The 25,148-nt window shown below is 34.1% G+C and overlaps 1 protein-coding gene across 1 annotated transcript in view; it reads left to right on the top strand.

Annotated features, from left to right (window-relative positions):
* The first annotated feature begins 12,715 nt into the window (after window positions 1-12,715).
* LOC117335629 (soluble guanylate cyclase 88E-like) overlaps window positions 12,716-25,148 on the top strand; it is a 46,892-nt gene continuing 34,459 nt past the window's right edge. Inside the window, exon 1 of the mRNA XM_033895754.1 lies at window positions 12,716-12,778. The gene's annotated coding sequence lies outside the window, so the exon portion shown is untranslated. The remainder of the gene's footprint in view (window positions 12,779-25,148) is intronic.

Here is a 25,148-nt window from a genome sequence, read left to right as displayed (position 1 = left end):
ACATTAATCCAGTCCCCATTAACCCCCATTTATCCAGACAAATCTTATCTCAATTAATCCACCCACCACAAATCCTTCACTCATCCCTCTATCATGAAACTGGCTATTTGATTCAAACTATCTGCGAAGACAATCTCTAAATGTTCCCGACATCAAATCGAAATCATAAGATGTGTTTATGCATATTCTGGCTTATCACATAAGCAATCAAGAGACTTATCCGTATGAATATAGTCATAGTATGGTGACGATCAATATATTTTGCAAATAAATTTTCATTTCATATTAAGGGGCATTCGTTCGTTCGGACATCAGAAACATGCAGAATTTCTATTGATGAAATCTATGTCCGAACGATGATTATATGAGTGTTTCCGCCTACAAGTAATGTTATTAACGCTGAAATGTACAGGGAAAAGGCGTATCGGATACAAATACCGTTAGTTGAAGACGAAAATAGAGTTTATATCCGTTGACGAAGGCAATGCCCTCTTCAACCTACAGATATATTTTTGGTCAAGGCGATGTTAAAGCTCTCTTACCTGTATAGCTGGAAACAGTTATCTTTTGTTCATTCACGATTCTCTACCGGAAGTACTTACTAGACTCACCCAAGAGGTTTGTACAAAATGGCAGGTTACAATGTGTTGTTGTTGTTGTTGTTGTTGTTGTTGTTGTTGTTGTTGTTGTTGTTGTTGTTGTATTGTATTTCAATACCCTAGAGTTATTAGGTTATCATAATTTTTTTTTTTAAAGTTGTATTTAACATTAAGCTGTTAGTGGTACCCGGTGCGGATAGCTTTTTGCAAATCGAAGGCAGAACGAAGTGTTATTATTGTTTATATTAGTGACCTCCCGGCAAAATCTTTCTGGTACTCAAGTGGGGAAAAATTCAACTTACAGGACGAAATGTTCAATCAAATGATATTCCGGAAATCCTGAGCGTCATTCATTTATGTATCACGTAATTGTATGTGTCTTCCACAGACATTTAGATGACGTCAGCATAGCGAGACAACTATCAGCTTGTCGACTTTAGTCAGCAACTGGGAGGGACCCGAAACATTTGTTCTTTATATGGTTAATGCAAGAAAGATACGTTTACCGTAATTTTGAGAAGTTATTGAAAGTATACCGAATTTAAACGTTATTAACTATGCCATTAAGTAAAAGGAGAGAACATTGTATCATGTTTAATGTTGCAAAAGAAAAGTTAACTGTTACTTAAACGATACATGTTGGTATTTGTATGCCACAAATGCAGTCAACACGACACTATCAACGATGTTCGCATTCCATTGTTGTAAAATTATCCCTTGCCCTGCCCACCATAAACGGTCATGTACACTTTGTTAAATAAGTTATAAAGTGTACAACACTTTGTCTAGTTATTATGTACAACTACTTCAATGAGTAAGTTGACATGTACACTTTGTCAATTTATTATGTGTACAAAACTTCAATCACGTAGCTGTAATTTGTCGGCTGATACGGGCCATCGTAGAAAGTGGCTCCTGCCACGAGGTAGGGCCTGTCACGAGGTCGTGGCCTCGGTAAGACCTTGGGTGGTGTTTAAACCACTACAATCAGCAAGACTACATTCTTAAAGCTTATCCCAACACGAGGCCATCACCATTACTAAAAGTTGAACGTTAGCAGAAAAATGAAATGTCAGCACGAACTTAAATGAAAATAAAGGAATAGATGTACATAGGACAACAAATGGTTTGAATATCTAAATAGTACAAAATTATGTCTAACAATAGATATAAAACTGAATTACCATAGAATTGTGGTTTTTTTTCATTTTAGGATCAGTGATGCTAGGGGTCGCATCACATATGCCCAAAACAGCACGAATGCAAACCAAGTGTATACGTAAATGAAAGATTCGACAGTTAGTCGGTGTCGATTTAAATGTCCACGGCTTCCGTTGGAAATTGATACGCGTGTGATTGTGTGAAAGTCACGACCTCAAATATCATAACAGTCACTCATCCCAACGGAGAAACTATTAGTCCTAGTTGTCACGTCTGCAGGACGAAAAGCGGAAGTCTGTTGACGATGTTACTTCCGGTAGCCGTGGATCAATTGTTAGTTACCCTAGAAAAAAGTTCCATCTAAATTAGCTGGTATTGATTCAGGTCAAAGTTAACAATGGTGTCTTTAAGCTAAAGCATCATTTGTGTGAATGTATTGTTAAGTTTGAAATCAATCTGTTAAACTGACATCCTTGAAAATTATGATTATTTCATTAATTTTTTGTTGTTGTTGTTGTTGTTGTTGTTGTTGTTGTTGTTGTTGTTTCAGGAACAAACCAAGCAGTTTTCAATGCAGGGCAACACACGTCTTAATATCTGAATTGCTTGTCACTAATGTATTTTCATATTTCGTCATACATCATGCAAACTTTTTTTCTTTTTTTTAATTCTACTAAAAATCTTAAATATAAATCATAGTGCTGAATTGTCATTTAAACATGTGTATCGAATATCCCTACACTAACGGAGACAAGAGATAGAAACAGGAATGTTGATTGATGATTACATGGCGCTAATCACAGCTACATTGAAAATCTGTGATCAATGAATTTTAGCTTTGTGTTTAGCACCTCTTTAAGGACCTCGGCTTCACATTGTGAAAACCTGTAGTGTCTTTCTCATTTCTTGTATGAATGATGATGTTATCAGGACATGGAACTACCAGAGTGATGGTGATGTATCGACCATCATGATAAAGTAATGTGAGTTGCTGAACATAAAGTTAACTTCTAATAACTCCCGCATCTGACGCCTTGGAAAATCATGACTTCACTCAATGCTCATTTTCTTGGTTTTTGGTATTCTTGAGAATTAATTTATCTCGCTAATAGATAAGCTATTGTGTTTTATTAATATCATCCGAAATTGTTTCATATCGGTATTAACATGTAAATAAAGACGTGTTTGTACGTTTACAAAAGTAAGACAACTTGCATTTTTTCTATAGCAGTGTGTGTTTGTTTTAATGTTGTTCGAAAGCAATACAGAATTCCAGACGTCTTATCTGGGTCTGATCCACAAAGCTCCATGGTAATCCTACACATATATCATAACTCCGTAAAAGCGACATGCGAATTCTTATCATGCAGTAGAATGGCATTATCATTAAGCCCAACTCAAGAAATTACCATTCCAAGATATTTGCGCTTTTGGAGATCATTTAGGAGAAATTACAATGTATCCAGGGATTTATTCCAAAAGGCAATTTGGCAGGTGTACACCTGTATCTATAAATATTACTTTTCTTATCTGATTTATTGACGGGGTTATTGACTGCTTCGCTGGATATTCATTATAGACCTTATATATATGCATATTAGGTCATTATATATATGTATATAAAGCCACTATATATATTAATATTAAGTTATTATATTTATTCATATCAAGTCATTACATATATTGGCATCAGGCCAGTATATATAGTCACATCTATAAACATGTGTTCATTGTTCGGGCTCGTCCATTTTGTTGAGATATATAGTAGATAGAGATTAGTTAATTATACATTGTTACGGATAAGATGATAATAAAACTACCTTAAAATGTATCTCTGACTATCCAAACATTGTTGTCGTTTTTAACTGCACTAGGAATTGATTAAATTGGGTCATTTGCGGACTAAAGCTTACCTCACATACCAAATACAGCATTACCATTCTATATATATATATATACCCAAATCACGATATACCCTGTAATATATATTGAAGCTACATCTGGTTCAATATCCAAGCAATTATTTCGTTAGATATCCTGAATACTGCTTGACGTTCGGAATGCGTTAAAGAAATCAATAAAATTCTTTTAGATTTCGCTTATTCCTAAAATAGCTGGATTGCAATCTTTAGTTTTATTTACGGCTAATGTTCTCACTTGGGATGATGTCGACAGTACTAAATCAAATGGTAAATTACCGCCATTTTACGTAGGAAGAGACAACAATAGAAGGCTTACGTAAGATGTGTCAACAATGTGATGTTCACGTAGCGAGATAAAACCAATTCTTGTTTAGGCTGCGAAATAAGAAAAGTTGATGCTTACGAAGCAAGATCTTAACATTAAATGTTTTCTAAAGCAGAGAATAAGGATACCGCACTTATATACGAATTTTTATAGATAAGTTTATATGCTATAAATGTAAAACATTATGTATGTCGTTTACAATAATGTAAATATTTCCCTGCGATTGCATCCAGATATAAAGCAGTTTATGTATGAGAGAATAGAAATGTCCGTTTTCATTGAACCAGTCCAAAAACACCTGATATGTCAACACTGAATCTGGCCACCTTGACATAACTCGTGCTCGCTTTATAATACCAACGTTCCTATTTGGGGCTAGAATGCAGTCCTAAATTTTAAAAAGGAACAAATCAATAAATAAGACAAAGAGAGGTTTTGGTATTGTTCTAGTAGTTCGATGAAGCAGTGATGACGTTTGGCAAATCAGATTTGATTTTAACCCCTGCATTTTTTGACGACACATGCACATACCAAAGATCTGCTCGCAAGAGGCCATAGCTAAAGATTCTCTTCTGACCGGATCACGCGAAATCATCAGCTTATCTGTTGTCCTTACAGATGTGCAAAGCTACGATCCTGCCATAACATACTCGTTTTTTCAAGTTACATTTTTCTTATCGACAGATATCTTGTAGATACATATCATGGAAAACTGACATGTAAACATTTAACACGTAATGCATTTTTACTCTATAAACTTGTAACCACCTGTTTTACTATAGGCGTTTCGACAAGAACCGGCAGTAACTCCTATCATCAAACATCTTTACACCAGCGGTAGTAATAGGATATTTGGCAATTACAGAAATCTGACAGGTGTGTACATTCCGAAAGTTAATGAAGAAGTGCTACTCACTTATCCAAAACATAAGCTTAAAGATACACTACAGCTCATATATGAAACGTCTGTGTTTCCAGATTCCAAACAGTAAAGACAGCAATTTATATAAATGAAAAGCACATTATTGAAGTAAAATAGCAGTCTAATTATAATACATCAAAATAAAATGTAGTTTTAATACAACCTGTCACCACCAAATATTTGAAACAATAGTTTAATTCCATAAATTGATCTGAGCGTGGTGATTTCTATGTACGCTATCAATGTTATCCTATTTCTGTTAGAGGGTATACATCAAACTTGGCTTCTTATTAAAGGGTATGATTTATTCTAACAAGAGTATGAAGCATGCTTTGCGACTCGTAATGATGGTAAAGAATCCTTATTATACATCAAAGGAAGGAGTACCGCCCTTAACAGAATGTTAAAATACGTCATCATGTCAAACATGTATGTCTATTTTAATGCGGTGAATGCCTCCACTATCGTAATTTGTGCTCGTATAGTTACTTCAATGATTGTTTAGACAAAAATAGCATTAGCAATGACGTCATCCTAGTTGGCAAAGTTAAATTTGAAACATCATATCAATTTTGTTTTTAAAGCAAAATTGATAGAGCACCGGGTTTAAAGAATTTTCCCTTCTATATTTTCACATTTGTTAAGCGCCATTCAGAACGTTCATATTTCCCTTTTGAGCTGTATATTTTTGGTTCCATGTATCAATGAGTATTAAGGGGACGAAATCATGCATTCGTATATCGTATAGTAATCATTTGACAAATTCAAAACTGCTATTCACTCGTGCAGGATACTTTGAATATCATATTTTGGCACTGAATATAATGGTTTAATGTATTCAAAGGTTGGCCATTCGGAATACCCCCTTAATTCTTCTGTATGGATTACACTTTCTTTTACAATGATGAATCTTAGAAAAGCATATTGTTCCAAAATTACGTCATATGTTACATTTACTCATTTCAAAAAAATTTTTTCTTGTAATTTGTCAGAAGATTTAATGTATTCCCCCCAAAACTCTTAAGTCAACAACAAATTATATATATGGTGATGCCATCTATCAGCTGATCCAAGCATTAACTGGGGATAATAAGCTTTACAGTGTTACATAGACCACTATGTAACAGAATGTAAACAACCCGTAAGCTAAGGGTTTGTATCAGTAATACATGACATGAATAGTCATTTACCACCTGAATCAATAATTACTGTAAACCTGGTAATTTTCGCCCCGTTTAATTTTCGCCATTTTCGCCCTTTGAAGATAGGGTGAATTTAAGATGAAGGCGAACATTTCAATCTGAATTGAAGGATTTATAAATCATAGCACATGGACCAAGTGTAGTAGGATCACAAACATACCCTGTTACTTTTCAACTGTAAAATCACGTAATAGGCTTAGCATTTTCAATTAAAAAAACATGTTGCTCAAGGACGAAAATAACCTGGGGCGAAAATTACCAAGTATACAGTATGTCTGGCCCATAAACCGTGAAATGATAGAATGACCACTAAGTCCGATTATATTAAGTTATATAAAGACGTTGGATAGAACCGAAAGGTAACACGTAAACAATATTTAAATTATGTAAACAATCACAGAATCGGTACCGCTATTTTAGATATGACTCTAGTATACATTATTAATCCTATTTTGACGATTCGTATATGTTTGTTGAAATATAATTTATGTTCAAATCAATATAACTCGTAATCATTTGTTGACTTTATTCAATATTCCACTAGTAAATGTTTGCCTCATAAAGTAATCATGAATCCATTGATTTTAAATGGTAATGCTATTTGATTTAAATATATACACTGTATATTATACATGGATAGAACCATAATCAAATCCACCTTACCTATCCTAATGAAGATTGTATAGTGACATGAAATTTGTTTAAACTGTTTGGCAGTCTATATAAAACGTACGATACATCAAATAACTAAGTCAAACTCAAAATCGATTCAACGAGGACAAGATATAAACGAAATGTAGTTTTGCATGGAGACTCTTGAAAAGCGCTCCAGATGGCATGGTTAATATTTATTTATTCATTCATTTATTTTATATTAAGATAAGTACAATATCATGTATGTCAAATTAATCTATGTGAATAAGATCTTGACAGTGATTGTAATCAAAACAAAGAATTGCATTGCCGAGGCAATCTATCTATCTTTGAGAACATGACATTTCGTAGTTATTTGATCTTAATTGATGTGCTATGTGTCATTGATAATGTAGAAGACGATGGTAAACATGTTCCAATTATCATTGTACTTTTGAGAGAGTATATACATGTAAATTGTACTTTTGTTTACAATTGCCTTCGCGTTTTAATGACACGGCTTATATGTCGGTGTAACCTTGTGATTATAAGTCCTACTGACCTCCTTAACACAGCATTAACATGTTAATGTAACGCGAAGACAAGTCAGAATAATTTATCTATTCTCAAACTAATACTAAAACCGTTCTATGTCGAAGTGTAGTATGTATAATACATTAGGATTAAACAGTATCTAACTAGTCTTTAATTAGCCAGTTGACTTAAGGGATATAAGAAAGGACATTGTCCCGACAACCTTTGTATCTCGTTACGAAAATGTTAGATTCAAATGCTTGTAACATCATTTTTTTCTTTGATAGATTCGACAAGTAAAGTGTACGCGTGTATGATTATGTAAATTAGGGGCCAACGTGACATGTTATAATGTTACTATATCACTTCTCGTCAAATACGAATAAGATGTCAAAGATTATGTCAACACGGTAATGAAACATGATTAGTGTTATATCGCCTTATTTTAGCGTTCTGAACATAAGTTCTAGCTCAACAGAGATCCAACAGTGGAAAATGGTGACGATAAATGGCTTGCCCGATGATAGTACACCACTCATGCATCTTTTCAGTCGTGTATTTACCATTCAAAGAAAATTAACATATAATTTGGAAAATAGTGTTCTCTATTGACGAAAACTTAAATAAAAAAGATAATTGATTAAGATTGTGATGATTTGAAGATAGCTTAAACTAACCGAAATATCGCTCTTCCCTCTCCCAAAGCCTGCAATGCAGGGAAATGGCGCATGCACAAAGTTTATAGGGTGCAAGGTTGTATATTATACCTCCGTCCTATCAGGTATAAAACGACAATTTATGCTTTTAAATGTTTCAGAAAATACCAACTACTACAGGAGATAAGTAAGACTAAATATCCCGTACTTTTTATCTAGTTTATTCAAAAGCAAAACTTACCATCGAACATTTTATGTGAAAATATTTATGATTACTCAGTGAAGAATTTTAAAAGAAATGTATTCATCAGTTGTCAAATATTTTTTGTTTTAAATGTTTGTGTTCTTTTATTATGCTAATCAGAAGGACAGCTGTGATACAAAATGTATCTGGAATCGTTTCATGTATATACGTGGTACATTTACGACACTGTTAATCGGAGAATATCTCAGATTCCAGGAATATTTATACAGGAAAGCCCATCACGTGTCCGTATGACAGAATAGAGAAATGATAAAAATGCAATAAGTGCAAAGCAATAACAGAGACAACAACAAATATGGCGAATTTATAATTCATAAATGCCATTGTGAAAAGTTAGTTAAACTTTTGTTATTAAACGTTATTCAATGTTCGAAATGCTCACGTTATTTAAATCAGAAATACTATCAAATTTCATACCTAAACGTCGGTTTTCTTTGACTTTTTCTTTGACTTTGACTTTATGGGACGGTCTAATGTCCTGATGGACCAGAAAAATATTTGTAAACAAACGTTCTGGTCTAGAAGCATTTAATTTGTCAGAGTGACGACTTTGTCGCAGGCGATGCGACATCAACACATCGCAGGATGCAGGCATGTTAGGCATGGGAAATAGAAAAAATGTGTGTCTCCCAAAACCGAGACACACCGAATAAAAGAAGCATAACTGTTTCAATATCAGTTTTTAATCATATATAGTTGTATACAAAGGTCTTCAAATAAGCATCTTAACTGTGATACATATAAAATTATAAAATGAATTATAATGTTAAACAATATCCCGACAATGTAATTTTAGATATGGAAATAGAGGCAGTTTCTGACTGCATCGATTATTGACTTAATTACATGACTAATTGGAAAAGTATCATTGACACAAATGATGCCATATAGAACGGTCTCAAGTGCATCATGGGATACTTATATCCGAAAATTAATATAAAATGTCATTTTTTTTTTTTTTTTTTTTGCTTTTTTTTGTTTATTGCTTTAATTAATTATCGCATAGTTAACGGAATCAATTGTATTACAGAGGATGCACGGAAAAGTGTTATTAAAAGGCCAGTCCTAAAACAGTAAAAAAATGTGGTTCTGGTTCTGAGCAATTAGATCATACCAATTACCCTATAAAAGAGGTATACCTGCTGTGTTAAGTGCTCAGTATTATCTTTTCTGACTGGTGACATTTCCCTTACGCCAGTTTTTATAGCCCCAGGGGCCTGCCTCACAGTATTCATTGAACTATTATTGCTAAATTCTATCACTTAAGCCTAAAATGTTTCATCGTAAAAAGTTAACATTATCATGGGTTGAAGTTTAGAAAGTATCTCAAATTATCCTGGCATTTTAGCGTCATTTGTCCTTAAGGAAAAATCGATTCGTTTAATTTCTTGACCTCAGTCAGAGTTTTCAGTTTTGCTCATATTTTCCAAAAAAATAATTGACATTTTCATCATTATGAAATGGTGAAACAAAATATTTGTTTTTTATAAGATCACATTATCGAAATAATGAAATGGAATTAAAGACTTTAAACCTTTAACGCTGTTTTGAAATATATATATTTAAAAAAATGGCCTCAACGAAAATAAGGGGCTGCGGTGGCCGAGTGGTTACGGTGTCCCGACACTTTAACACTAGCCCTCCACCTCTGGGTTGCGAGTTCGAAACCTACGTGGGGCAGTTGCCAGGTACTGACCGTAGGCCGGTGGTTTTTTCTCCGGGTACTCCGGCTTTCCTCCACCTCCAAAACCTGGTACGTCCTTAAACACCATGGCTGTTAATAGGACGTTAAACAAAAACAAACCAAACCAAACCTTAACGAAACTTAATAATTCATTGCATTATGTACGTTAATAATTTGTTAAGAGTCTGATCTTTTCAAATAAGATTTTTTTTCGAATTTAGAAACTACCCTGACAGTAGTCGGTCGTCACAGGCATCGTGACGTAAGAGCCGGGGCGTCATTTCAACAAATAATCATAAGCATGGCAGTATATGTCAGAGGCTTGAGTATAGGACCTGGATGGATATTGAAAAAGCGGTCGTCGTAAATAGAAGACGTCCGCACGGAGCATATTCAACTTGCATTAGTACTCGGATATTTAATGACGTAATTTCCTGTGTAAATAACAAACATTCGTCAGACGTTTAATGAGTATACGTCACAGACGCTTTGGTATATGACCTGTATGAATATTTTCGTACTGAGTGATATAAACGATCAAGCATTCGTACGATATTGCGTATATATTTGATAGGCATGATAGGCGTAGAGTGTAGAACCCGCGACGATGACGTTATTACTGGTGTAAATAACAAGCTTTTGCACGACGTTGAGTGAATAATCCGAAAGAACATTGTCTTTAATAACAAATTAATACTGCGTTGCGTGAACGTCATGGGTGAAGTGATATATGACCTGGGGGGACCCGCCGACGTAATGACTGGAGCTAGAACAGCCTACATCAATGTTCCATAGAATGCTGACATCTCCAAGTTATATATAGGCCTCCTCTGTCCTTAAGGAACCTTACCCAGCAAAACCCGAGAATAAGACACACCATCAATCATTGATAACCTCCTTGTACCGCATCATTGAAGGAAACATATATCCTATATAATAACAAATTTGTCAATATACTTTCTCAGACCACCAGGAGTCATACATTCTGATAATCTTCGTCATCAGCTGAATCTAATAGTTACACACCATAAATATCAAACCACGCATTTCAACACACTAATGATTTCAGATGTCTACAAGAAAAGACGTTCATGAGTGTGGTGACGGACGCGCCTCGCATATCACTACACAGAAAAGGATTCTGACACCTTTTATAAAATACAAATCGATTCTGGGATCAACCCTTTCTAACAGCCGGATAATAGAACGCTACAGATGTGTTTATAAAGGTCTTGGGGCACCACATAATTAACGATTAATATCTCTGCCACTCGACATCTCTGTGACAAACGTCAGATTATACTCCATTAAGTTACCAATATCGTCAACCGCCAACTATTTTAGGAGTGGATTTAACAAAAGGAATATACTCTGAGATCTGATATATGCTTCTAGCCAATTGAAAGCGACGTTACAAACAACGACGATGTTTATTGGTCAAAATATATAGTCATTTTAGCCAACAGAAATATGTGTTTCAAACGGAATGATATAGTGTAGGTATCAATTTATAATTTTGCCGAATAAACATTATATACGATATATCACAGTATGGCTATAAACACAAGTGTAGTATACCAATAGTGTACCAATAACAATAAAGGTGTCGAGTTGACTCGAGTAGAATTAACCCGGACTTGACCTGGATATGAATGCCGGATACAGTCGCTGAAGCAGAGGACGCTCATTGTTCCGGCGTACCTGGTCTTACATTTTTGTATGATCTTTGTACTTTTTGATTAATCGCCATACAAATATATAATTCGTTCATTTTTTACTTCGTTTAATGGATTTAGAGTTTGAATAACGGTTCCTATATTATGTCGGTAGGCTTCGTTGTTTTTTATTGATGTCTTTATCAAAGTATGGTTATATCATTATCGAGTGTTGATTTAACCGATGTGTTTTTTGAAGTATGGTTATATAAGTATGGATTGTTAATTTGACCGATGTGTTTATTTAAGTATGGTTGTATAAGTATGGAGTTAGGATTTGAACGATTTTAAGTATGGTTATATAAATATTGAGTGATGCTTTGAACGATGTGTTCATTTAAGTATGGTTATATAAGTAAAACGTGTTGATTGGACCGATGTGTTTATTGTAGTACGGTTATAAAGTATCGAGTGTTGACGTGTCATTTTTTATGTGCCGAATGTTTAAAGTGGTATAGTATGGGTTATTTTTATAATAAGCAGAATCTAATATGAATATAAATCATTTGGTGTAGTATCATAATACTGGTGATTCCCGGTGGGTTCAATATAGTAATTACGTGTGCCCAGACATCAGTTTAATCTTAATGAAATAATGTCAATTTCATAATTATGTTTTACTTTGGAGTGACTTTTAATAGATATAGATAGTATATCATGGACTTATCACCCCATCAATCTTCAAACTATATGCTTATCTATGATATAACATCACGTGATCACACCTTTGAAATACACAACTTAACATCCGCCATATCCTTTAATTAACTATTCCTGTAGATAGGATAAGATGACGACAAACCTAGTCTATATCTGGAATCACAACGTTGCTTAAAAACATTCCCCAGTAATTGACAGATGGTTCTCAGGATAGAGACTCATCACTCCTAATGACTTTATAATCATTTAAAGATGTCTGTGCACGTCCATGAAAAATCAGCGGATTTAGGAAATATGCAAGGATGCAAGAAATGAATGAGAGCATTTATTTCATGTTGCTGCATTTTATTTTGGTTTTTAATTATACGTTTTTGATAATTATACTCTCAAACCAATTCAATTAGAAAAAGTATTCTTTAAACCTTGTGTTTAATTACAGGTGGCAACAGCGAAACCCCACTCAGACAACCGATGTGTTGTAACCTGTCTTTTGATGAAAAGTAAGTACGATTTCTTTTCTTACAAGCCTGCAATATCAGTCAACTATGCTGTCGTTTAAACCACTAAACGTTCAGTAATGACCCTATGGGTGTTTTATACACAACCACACAACTATCACCATGATAGTGATATGTGAATCGGCTGGCATTAACCGCCCGCACTAAGAGTCTGCTGTAGTGCAGTGTTCTTTTCTTGATAAACCTATTGATTCCACTGAATTACAATACTGTCATTACCGAGTCTGTGACATGACGAAGTTAGCAAAGGTCATCTGTGAGCAGCTGTTAATGCTGGGTGTGTCTGAAAAACAGTCTGTTTCTCTACAGCAGACAGGTTGTGTACATTCTCCAACACAAGATTATATTAAAGGGATGTCTTTTTACATCAGATACACTTAATGAGGAGTGAAAATGGAAGTGGGGAAAAAACGTTACTCGTTAACGCGAGCGAATGTTATTACAGCAGATTCGGTACAATGTTTATATATCAGGAATATCCATAGCGTCAAAAACCAAGTCCACAATCTCAGTTTTATCTCCGTAAATTGGTGCAAAAATATTTAGGGTGTTTTGCTAAAATTTTATTGCCATTTCCGTCAAGATGAAACTACTATTTACAGTGTTGCGTAAATCTTAAAGCAAGTGTGTTGTAATTTTGATAACATGTATTTACCATAGCTATAAGCATACATATCTACACCAATTGAAAAGTTCTGTTTTTAGAACGTGGATATGGCGTAGTGGTATAAGATACAGGTATTTCTAACAATGCGATTGGGTGCTGAATATCGTGAGTTCAAACACGGTCAGGGCAGGACTCATAAAACTGTCTTTGTCATTTGTGTAACTATATACATATATAAAGCATTTATACACAGACAGATTACATTCCGACAAAGGATTTCACAATCCTTTGACAATTAGCTTTGAAAACAGAGATGTTACAATTAAAGTTCGATCCTTAAGTAGTATATATTGACCTGTTTTGTATATCAAAGAAACAGAATCAATTTTAGGAAATAAGATATGTATCATATTATCTAGACAAATAAAATAATTGATAGCAGCAAGCCTTTATACGATGTCAAGATTTGTTTAAATCGGGGGAAACAATCTTTTCATGTGGTAAAGAAAGGCGTCTGTTTCATTTTTAAAGAAAATGTTTTGATTGCAACATAAGTGTGTTTATTGGGGAGAGTACTAAGTACAACCAGGGCGTGTGTTAGACATTCAACACCACATAAACTACAAAGATAGCACTCATTGAGTGCAGTTGCCTTCTGAAACATGTCGATCTTGTCGACTTCATTCTAACTTGTTGTCATTTTGTAAACATTCACTACAAGAAATCAAACTGACTTGTATTTACGTTGACTTTCTTTATTTTTGCTTGAAATGTATCAATTTTGTTTATCTTAAGTTATATTGCCGGAACTCAAGCAGCAAATAAAAGAAACAGGCCAAATTGGATTGAAAATAGTTTTGTGGTTAGAACCATAGAGTTTGACAAGACCTACCGGCGTGGTTTAAATATCTAATAAGCTAGCAGTTTAAGAACCACGCATCACAGTTCTTGCCTTGGCTTTTCACAACATGGGTTGGGTATGGTACACAGCTAGCCGGTTTTAATGTGAGAAGATTTTTATGTTACCGAAGACGTACTAATTTTAGCGTATCAAAATTTCCGCGCAGCACAAACAAAATTAAAACAGACTAGCCTAAATTGAAAAAAAAATAGTGCGCCTACATGATTTGTTATAAAAATAGAATATAGATAATTTGATCAGCGCAATCATAATTTAGCGTAATGCTTCTAGTGCTAGAAGCGGTAAAATAAGTTTACCACTAAAATATAAACATTTACAGTAATGATATCGAATATATCTCCAATCTCTATTTTCCATTATAGTTTTAATGCTTCTTGATGGCGCAGCAAGCTTTTGTTCAGTAATTTCCAAACCCAAGTCGGATCCAGGCAATCTTATGATTCTTAAATGAATAAAGTCTTGTATAGCTGTAAATTAACTTGAGACAAAGGGTTGATGCAACAATTCGTATTTATTGATAAAATAAATGCTTTGTTTGAAGTTTCCGACGTGTCCAATGCCACATTTATCAATTATTTGTTGTCAATTTAAATCAGTTTGAAAAAATATGAATTGTTGAATCAAGAATAATATGAAATATTTCTCATTGCATTAAGTTGTATTTGTATATACAACGTTTTACTTTTGTTTTACAAATGCTATACATAGATTATGTATACCTACAACGAATTCATATATCAAGTCAAATGACGTTATTTACGGATTGTTATATGACGTCATACATGTATATCTGACGTTACCTCAAAATTATAATTTTTCATCTTTTCAGGCTGAAAAAAAATCATGAAAACAATTAAATTGAATTGTTTTTCTTCAAGTAATTCAGAAATAATACAGTTATCTTCTTTGTCTTACTCCTACTTACTTATTCTACTTATCAAACACTTTATTCTAACTGACCTTGTGTGTCTTTTTATATTGATACATGTACCTATATGTACTTTGTGAGCCGTCAAGCGAACAAAATAAACAAATATAATGTGGACGAGAAACCATGTTTGTTTTAAAGAGATATGTACCAAAAATAGCTCTTTACATGAAGGATGTATGCTAAAGATGGAATATTTTGATTGGGTATGGATATAAATGGTACGCCAGACACTATTTGCAATGTAATTTGTGTTGCCTGTTTGTAGAGATAACATCGCTGGGGAGCTTGTCATTTTGATGCGGTGAACGCTTTTGGGAAATATATTCGATTAGTGACGTTGATTCAACATTTATCACGTCACACCCTTCTTTCGTGCTTGTATTTAGATAAATGCTTTATATTATATTTAGAACGTAATTTCGCTGCTGAAATTGCGTGTTATCATCACTTCAGATAGTATAACTGAGTGCTTCTGTCCATGTGATGTGGACGGCATTTACATATTATAATGGAACATCTCTCACACATCGTTCATTAGCTTTCATCTCATTCTTACGTGAGAAAACAATGAACAAAGCACTCGACACAAAAGGTTACTATTTATAGACAAGGTGATTTAGCAATCTCCATACACAGATACAAAGAACGTGAGGCTGATAGTTGATCAATGCAACTGTATAGTTGTAAATACGAACTCATTAACACGAGTTCTTCAGTAAGCGCAAAATGAAGGCTCGCAAAAGTACGCGATTCAAAGCAGATTTTCGAGATCAAACAATAAAAAGGCTGAATTAGTCATTTTGATATGTGAAAAGAAAACAAGCCAAGCGAACACAAACAAATAAGCAAAAACCAACATAAGTACAAAGCAATAAATGCAATTTGAAAAACGGCTTACATCAAAACATGACATGTATTACCTCCCCTTTTTATAGTGAGAGAGTTTATCAGTATGAAATCAAGAGATGTATAAGTACAGAGCATGTCACCCAGCGTTTCTGAACCAAAATTAAATATATTTGACAATTTACAAAATACAAACAAAAAATAATTATTTAAAATCTATTTTTAGAAATATCATTATTGGAAAGAGTGTTTTCGTGATCATGATGTCACAATTCCGTCTCCCTGTGGGATACGAGTTTTGAGTTTTCGATACTCACTAACTTATAAATATGTTCCTTTTTTCCTACCCCGGTTCTTATATTGAGAACGCGATATAAATGTACATTGAACGTATCGTTGATAATTCAAATAGTGCCTACTCTTCCAGAGCACCTCGTCTTATTCGCTTTTGTATTTTTACATTACATGTATATCTATGTTATTGCAGTGCCCTTGATTTGTCGATTCATATTTAGAATTTAAATTTCGGTGATATGTCTATACCATTTTAAAGCAGTAATAACTTCTTGGCGAGTGTGGTGTAATCTCCTTTGCACTAAAACAATATTGTTACATTACCGTTTGTATGTAAGTTATTTTTACTCGTTATAGTGTTAACTGTATATATATATATATATGCATAGCCGCAAAACACAACTATGCTATTTTAAACAATACTCAGCCTTTGTTTCGTTCTACGATGCTATGGCTACCACTTTGATTCAAACAGAAGAAGTTGACACAAAATATTTGTCCATTTAAATCAATTTTCTCCCATGGGAAGTCAATGCAATATGTAATGTTGTTCTATTGTAATTTCAGAGAAGTCTTCAGTGTAACTACTGCATTCACGTGATATCTGTAGGAAGTGGTGTTTAATGTCAATGAAAGGTCAAGGTAACAGCCCCGGTTACATCCGGGCAATGAACCCTGCATTACGTCAGAAAACGAACTTGTTAGGCGACCGGATGTTCTGCTCACAAGGTGTATTCTTCTTCGGTTTCTTTTTCTCAAATTCTTGAGACCTAATGTTGTCATAAATGCCGAATTAACACAACGAATAGTATGCATATTTAGTAAAAAAGTCAATAGGAATACACTTTATTATACAAATTTGAAGAGCATATCTAATCTTTTCATGTTTTTACCGAGACAGTCGTTTCACCAGAGCAAACCAAAAGTATTTCCGTCAACGTCGCTTTACTGTCAATGACAATATATAAATGATTGAATAAATAAATAAATAAATAAATAAATAAATATGTCGCTGAATGATGTAATTGTTTTGCTAGAAAGTTGTTAAATGAGGACTTTTAAGAGAGTATTCTTTAGTACTAACACGTACAGCTATGTCAATACAAGCATCAAACTTGTTTTCCATATTTTCCTGTCATGGATATAGACTTAAATTTGAACCAATGCAAATAATCAAGATATAGCAGATCGTGTGGAATAACAAAAACGTATAAACGAGATCTAGTTCCATAATCTAAGTCCCTACTTAATACTGGTATTTGCACAAGATTTATAACTTCATTATAACATAAAAGATCACCATTTGATATTCAACCTAACTGAATATTCATGAGTAGCATATTTTGTGTATAATTTCTTATATTTCTCATGCTTTGTTTCAATAAAACATTTGATAATTGTATTGGATCCCATACCTTAGTGTCTAATGGCAATCCTCACAACGTAAACAACTTAGGGTTTTATCGACATAAAACTTGTTGTAATTTACCAGTAGATTTAGTGTCGTCGGCACTATCTTTATCGGGAACCTTGACCGTAAATAAAGCTACACATTTAAATCCAGCTATTTTAGGAACAGTTGGACTATAAAAGAGTTGTATTGATTTCGTGAACGCATTTGGAACTTAAAACGGAATAGGAGCAAGTGTTGATATTGAATAAGAAGCTGGTTCAGTATTAATTTATATTAAAGTATGAGATGATTTATCAAAAACAAAATAAACGTGTCAAACATATCAGGACAACAATATTTGAACAGAGATAATTCAGAAAGATGTATTCGTTATAAAGAAAATTTTGAAATGAAAATGATTTATGTTCTGGGGTTTAAGATTCAAACTTTTGTTTGGTGAGAGTCCCACCTGGAATGGCTAGTGTAATAAACAACACGCGCAGAAACACAATGACGTCACCACACGAGAACGGTTTGACCTTCTACCTCAATTATGTGGCCATGGAATCTTAAGATATTTTTTTCTCTTACTGAATGGCAATTAAGTCCAATGTAAAACCAGAACAATATGTATAAAGTAGCATATATATTTAGTTTATAAAAGTATATTGCGTCTGGGGACTATCTTTTTAAAAGTCGATATGGAAATCATTATTATGTAAAAATATTGTTGACGTAAAGAGATAGATGTATTAGTTTGCAATTTGCATAACGTTTTCGCAGTGAAGCCGCTCCCCAGTCTATTGTGTATGATATATTAGATATATCTTAATACGCGAACTAGCTAATTATATCAATTGATGCTTTTAAGGATAACAGACGTATCCACTTTGATCTACAGCTGTTCCCAGGAACAGTGGTGCATCAAACGGTAGATATTTATCTCAGTATCAGAGAAAGTACACGGCGACACAGCTTCGATTTGATCAGACGATCATCGGCATATCTTTACACATCCTTAGATAATATATCTTTTGAAGTGTAATCAACTAAACGTTAATTAGTTTTATGTATATAGTCTACAGTTTACCCAGTGTGCACTTAACGAAACCGTCGAAGTCTTAGCAAATGTCATTCGGAACCTCTCTAGTCCATAGGCTTTCAACCTGTACCTGATGAACTTCGTGAGGATATTTCCTTGTCGACTACAATGCAGGTTGTTTTTGGGGTTATTTCTAATATCATTTTATTTGGTTGGTTGTTTTTGCTTGCTTGTTTTTTGGTTTTGTTATTACTGTTTAATATTTTCTTTTGTTTAGTTTTTTATTTTTGTTTATTTTTTTTTTTATTTTTTTTTTCGCTTTTGTTTGTGTGTACATTACATAGATTGCATACCTATAAAGAAAGTATGAGTTAGAGTGAAAATATGTCTCTTTCAATTAGACTCGTTCGAATGCATTTATAAGACCCCTCGTGCTCTTCAATCTGGGATAACACGCATGATTAATATAAGCTGATATAACTTGTTTCGCAATTGTTTGAAAATGAATAGAGTTTGCATTCAAGATGTTTTTTATGGTATTTTGAACATTACTTATCCAATTCATTTCTTTTTTTAATTTTCCTTGAAGTATGACTACCAATCATGACTGGCTAGATAGGATTTGTTTGTATCGATCGTTTTAATGAAGAGTATGTATTACCTTTTTTGCACCAACGTTACACTTACTGATGCCATGCATCGTCAGTTCGATTTCTGTACATCTACGTATTTTGCGACATATTACTTCAACGATTGAAATATTTGCAATGTACATTAAACAGTTAACATTACAAACACTTATTGCGAGTCATCTTAGCTAACTGATAATATCTACACTTCCATTGCGTTGTCACTGGATCAAAGCTTAACGAGACTAATACTATATTTTTTCGATAGTTACGCACGGTGATTAGGCTTTCGCATTGATATCAAATTACGCACGGTGATTAGGCGTGCGCATTGATATCAAATAACGTCCCAACCGAGTGTCACCAGGTTGTACCGATGTCCTCAGAAAACACAAAATCATAACTCAATTTTTAGTTAAATCTGCTACAGCCTTTCAGTCAAACATGTGGTCAGGGTTTTTATCAAACTCATGCTTCCATGGATGTACGTTCACTTCCAATAACACGATCTAGTCATCAGTGTAGAAATGACGTGTCATTTTCACCGTTCCCCCAAGTTCTTTTGATCACCTGATCGGAGCCCCACTCGATTTGCACTCTTCTCGGAAGAGAAGCTTTCTAAGAAGATCGCATTCCGTTATAGAGACCAACCAACCAATTGTTTTCCCATAGACTTTAGTGTTAACGTGTTGGAGTATTTAATTCAAATTTTTGAATTCAATATGACAATTATGGTTTATAACAAAAGTTTAGGGTCTGATATAATACCTAATCAAAAAAAAAAGTTGGGTCCTTCGGCTCAAATTTTCTCCAGGGTAGCCATTTTGAAAATGGGTGAATTTCGCAGTAAAAATTCTCAAAAACCTGAAATGTTTACCTGTTAATTGTTATTACCTGAACTTTTGGGGAAAAAAATCAATCGGACTTACGAAATTAATATCAACATTTCTTATTGATAGTTACCTATCAGGCTACATATCTATTTTCTCGCTTCATAACATACTGGCCAATCAGTGGCTGCCAGACATTTTATCCTTGGCTCAACTTTCTATACACAGGGGCTGTTTCAAAAATCTATTTTTTTCAATTGGTTGGTTGTTCCCTTATATGTAAATCGAGTAAACCTGAAGAATATAACCCAAAATAAACAAGTTTTCTCAAACACTATGACACACACATGTGCATGTATATGTCATATATCCTTCTCTAGTGAAACGCATCTCTTGCACACTTAAAATATGTACGCCGCCATCTAGGAAGATAAATCTTCCAGCTTCGAGAGGGAAGAGATATTCCAGAAGCAGAAGAGCTACAAATCGAGGGACCAGAACATATATTCTAGAAGAAGAAGAGTGCAAATCGAGTAGGACTCGGGTGGCTTCGCTACGGACTCGACAAAGTATAACTGCGTGGGGGTAAATTATGATTCCATACAATATGATCAAAGAAATATATAAATTAATGATGAAAAAAAATAAAAATGCATAGATATTGTAAAACATGTTGATTGTATTATTTTCTCTCGAAACTTACTTGTTTACTGTCTGTCGTCAGTCAATCGCAACATCTCGGGAAAATTTCCGGCAACACTCGGAAATTTAGATTTCCGAGTGTTGCCGGAAATTTCTCCGATATGTTGCGATTGAGTCATGAGTGACACCACAATAGCGCCATCTAGTGTTTTCCTGTAGGTTTGGCTGACCGCTGTTCAAACGGTTTGTACAGGTGATTTTTTTTAAATGTCATAGTGATCAAGTGTAATTAAAATGATTGTTTTCAGCTGCATCGAAGTGTATTTACATTGGGGTAACAGCATATTTATCTTGTTGCGCTTTCGCACAAACAATATATATTTATCCCAATGTAAATCTACTTCGATGCAGCTACAAAAAAAAAAAAAAAATAATAAAAAAAACAAAAACAACAACAACAACAAAAAATAAATAAATAAAGCTCAATCATTAAGTGAATGGTTTACACCAATAGTTAGCAACATGATATTCATGCTAAAATAATGAACATATCTGTAGCTTATTTACGCTATTTATTCATAGAGTAAAACTTCAATATCATACAGTGTATTGTAGCTAAAATTAATGTATGATACCAATACATACGTGTGGTTTGAACTTCTATAGATGTTTAAGTTTCGTATCAAGGGTTTCCTACATGAAACACCTCAACTACACTAAGATGTACCATTGGCAGAAATATCGTGTGATCACCAGATAACATGCCACTGCTAATCGTCATTATCTTTTATACTGTAACAAGTTCCATAGAAGATATCATACATACATGTATGTACATGTGACGTATGAGCTCGTGGTATCACCTCCGGGTGTCAGAGGGAGCTGAGAATTATCTTTATTATTTTTTTATTTATTATTTTATTATTATTATTTATTTTTTTATTTATTTATTTATTTGTTTTTTGTTAAATGCAGTTCCGATAATGTGGTACTTTTCTCTATTTTCATCAATATTTAGCAAAAGGTCATCGAACTATTCATTCTGACATATATGTTATTATAAATATGGACCCTGCAATCATTATAATGTTGGTTATAATTAAAGTTTTGTAATTAACATCCATAAATATACCTTGTAATACATTTGTGTAATGTACTGGCGCCTTATTGAATCACGTTTCGGATTAATTTGATGTCCATAATGGAATGTTTCCTGTCGAGCGTTAACTTCCACATTAAAACGTATTCCCCATTGGTCGGGATGCCCTGTATTTAAGTATTTAACCTACACTTTACCCTCAACGGTGCCGTAAAATCTGGGACTCCATATTGAAAACAAGGCCTCATTAGCGTAACTAGTATTTTTTAACATTTTGATAATCATTGATATTGGAAAATAATATGCATGGCTTGGTAGCATCGCATTGGGATAATATGCACATGAATTCTCATTCTCTGCGCATATTTATATAAAATAAAAAAGTAAAAACAAGACAAAAACAAACAAAACTAACAAACAAAACAAAAACAAAACAAAAAGAAACAGAAAGGCCACTGCAGTCATGAAAGTTTGATGTTATATACATACATATGTATATATATATACTTCAGTGTGAAACCTTAAACTCAATTTTATATACATCATTGGACTAGTACTGAAAAACAAGATAAAATGATCTTTTTATTGAGCAATCAGGCGGAAAATCACTCGCCTTTCACCAGGACGATCATACGTGAATATGTATAGGTCCAATGTCTGGTGTCTTTGTTTTTAAAATTTCATGACATTTATGTTCCCCCCAACAACTGTGTGCTTCCATCTGGACTAAAAAGGATGAATTTATAAGTCGATAAAAATTGTTTCATTATTGTTGTTCACAAATAAATGAAAGTAATTTTCCATGCGTAAAACAAGAAATATCTTGCATTTTCGACTTTTAGATATATACTTTCTTTGAACTGTTTTTGACGATGAATTGCAGCAATGAAAGCAATGATTTCGTAACGCCTATGCAACATGGATGACATTTAAACCTTAAGTTTCAAAGCATTGACTTAGACATTTTAACAGGATAACAAGCTATGCTGATTTTAGGCGTCCTATCTATAGCACAATGATACTGCATATAACGTCCGTACGTATATATAGATCTACAGGGACAAAGCACAGACAGACGACATCATGTATGCAGAACAGAGACCACAACCGGTACACTTAATGGAAAAACGTCTGCTAAATATAGAACACATTAGGAATTGATGACTCTGTTTTAGCCGTCTACGGACAGGGAATTTTCATTTCTTTGCGATTTTTTTTTTTTTTTTTTTTTTGCAAACTCTAAATTGAATTGTTATAGCGAGCGTTTCGGTGTACGAACTGAGAGGTATGTTGAGCCAAACCAGGTCGATATCGGTCCTAAACCTACACTAACGTCCTTCTAAGTCACTATCTCAATGGTGAACACAGAACCACGTCGGTATTAGACGTAATCCTACTAGCGTCCCTCTGAATTATTTCCTCAATGATCAACACCAATCCACGTCGATATCACAAACATCCTTCTAAAGCATTACCTCAATTTTCAACACCAAACTACGCTGATATCATTCCTACCACAAAGGTCAACACCAAACTATAGCGATGCCAGTCCGAAATCTACTTTAGCGTATTTCTAAATCACTTGACCAATGGTCAACACCAAACTACGTCGATATTAGTCCTAAATCTACTCTAGCGTACTGCTAAATCACTTGAGCAATGGTCAACACCAAACTACGTCGATATCAGTCGTAAATGTGCCCTAAATCCATATCTCAAAACCGATATGCTGCTACACCTAAACTTAAAACTGTGTTCGATTCTATCGACATCTCAATGTTCAATATCAATCTTACATCCATATCAGTACTCCATCTAATCTAGGGTCCATATTAGGATGTATTACTGTTTCTAGGATTAAATTACGATAAAATATGAGTCAAGACTACATTAATGCACCTGTCCGAGCAAAACTTAACATTCCAAAACTATTGAGTCCGAAACAACATATTCTAAAACTACTTATTCCAAAGAGGTATGGTCGTTTTCCGCTTATTCTGACCTAGGCCACGTACAGCGATAGTCTGGGCTAAAAATAAAGGGTAAAATATCACGTGAGCCCAGTGATTCCCTCAGTACCAAAAAAGATCGTCATGGTCCATTGGCGCGCTGTGTGTTGTGAACGGATTGTGTAGTCAATCAATACCATATCTTATTAGTTATTTCAAGACTCACTAATCAAAAACTACCTTTTGCAAAACAAAGTTAGTCAAAAACTAGCTAGTCCAAAACTACTTATTCCAATACTACTAAGTCCAAAACTTGCTGTTCAAAACTGCCTTTTCCAAAACAAGTAAGTCAAAAAACTACATGTAGCTATTCCAAATTAATTAGTCAAAAATTAGCTACATATGTATTCCAAAACTAGTTAGTCCAAAACTACCGATTCCAAAACTAGTTAATTAAAACAAGTTCAAAATAAAATTGCTCCAAGAGATAGTATTCCATAACTACACTGTACCTTGTCCAAAACTATCTTTGTCATAACTACAACTATTAATACAGCAGTCTGTATATATATGTTAAAGCTACATTTCTTTTTGTGATTGATATATATACGATAACTGTATTGAGACCAAAGACGTTGCTCAATAAGTAGCCCTAAGATATATGGAAAAACAGCCTTGAGATAGACTGTAATTAGAGTTCTCTGAAGTCCTGTCAATCATTCACCATGGACATGGAATTACTGTCCAAACCTTTATGACCTCCGTCTCCAGCCGAGAACGTCGTTTTTATGTTGCTGTCTATCATTCGACTGGGAAAGTTTATATTTTAAGTATTTCTTTCATCGTTCATCATCGTAAAATCCGGCCTCCGTTACAGCTTTAACATTTATGTTGATACGTCCATGTTCCAGTTTTACAGAAAACATCTTCACTATTCAAGTCGAAATCCTTTTTGAGCATAAGAAGTTCCGTATCTTCGCTGGTGGCGACGCTACCGGAATATATTTGATCGGTGGTTGAAGAATCTTTTAAATTACCAAAGTTAAGTGTAAAGTACAATGCCATAAACTTGTGAATGTTTTATACATTGTTACAATTATCCTATTTGACATTCGTCCCCCCTACCCCCCCCCCCCCCCCCAAAAAAAAAGAAAAAAAAAAAAAAAAA

The sequence above is a fragment of the Pecten maximus genome, chromosome 10, assembly GCF_902652985.1.
Source record: "Pecten maximus chromosome 10, xPecMax1.1, whole genome shotgun sequence".
Classification (NCBI taxonomy): domain Eukaryota; kingdom Metazoa; phylum Mollusca; class Bivalvia; order Pectinida; family Pectinidae; genus Pecten; species Pecten maximus.
This window is presented reverse-complemented; position numbering and strand designations above follow the sequence as displayed.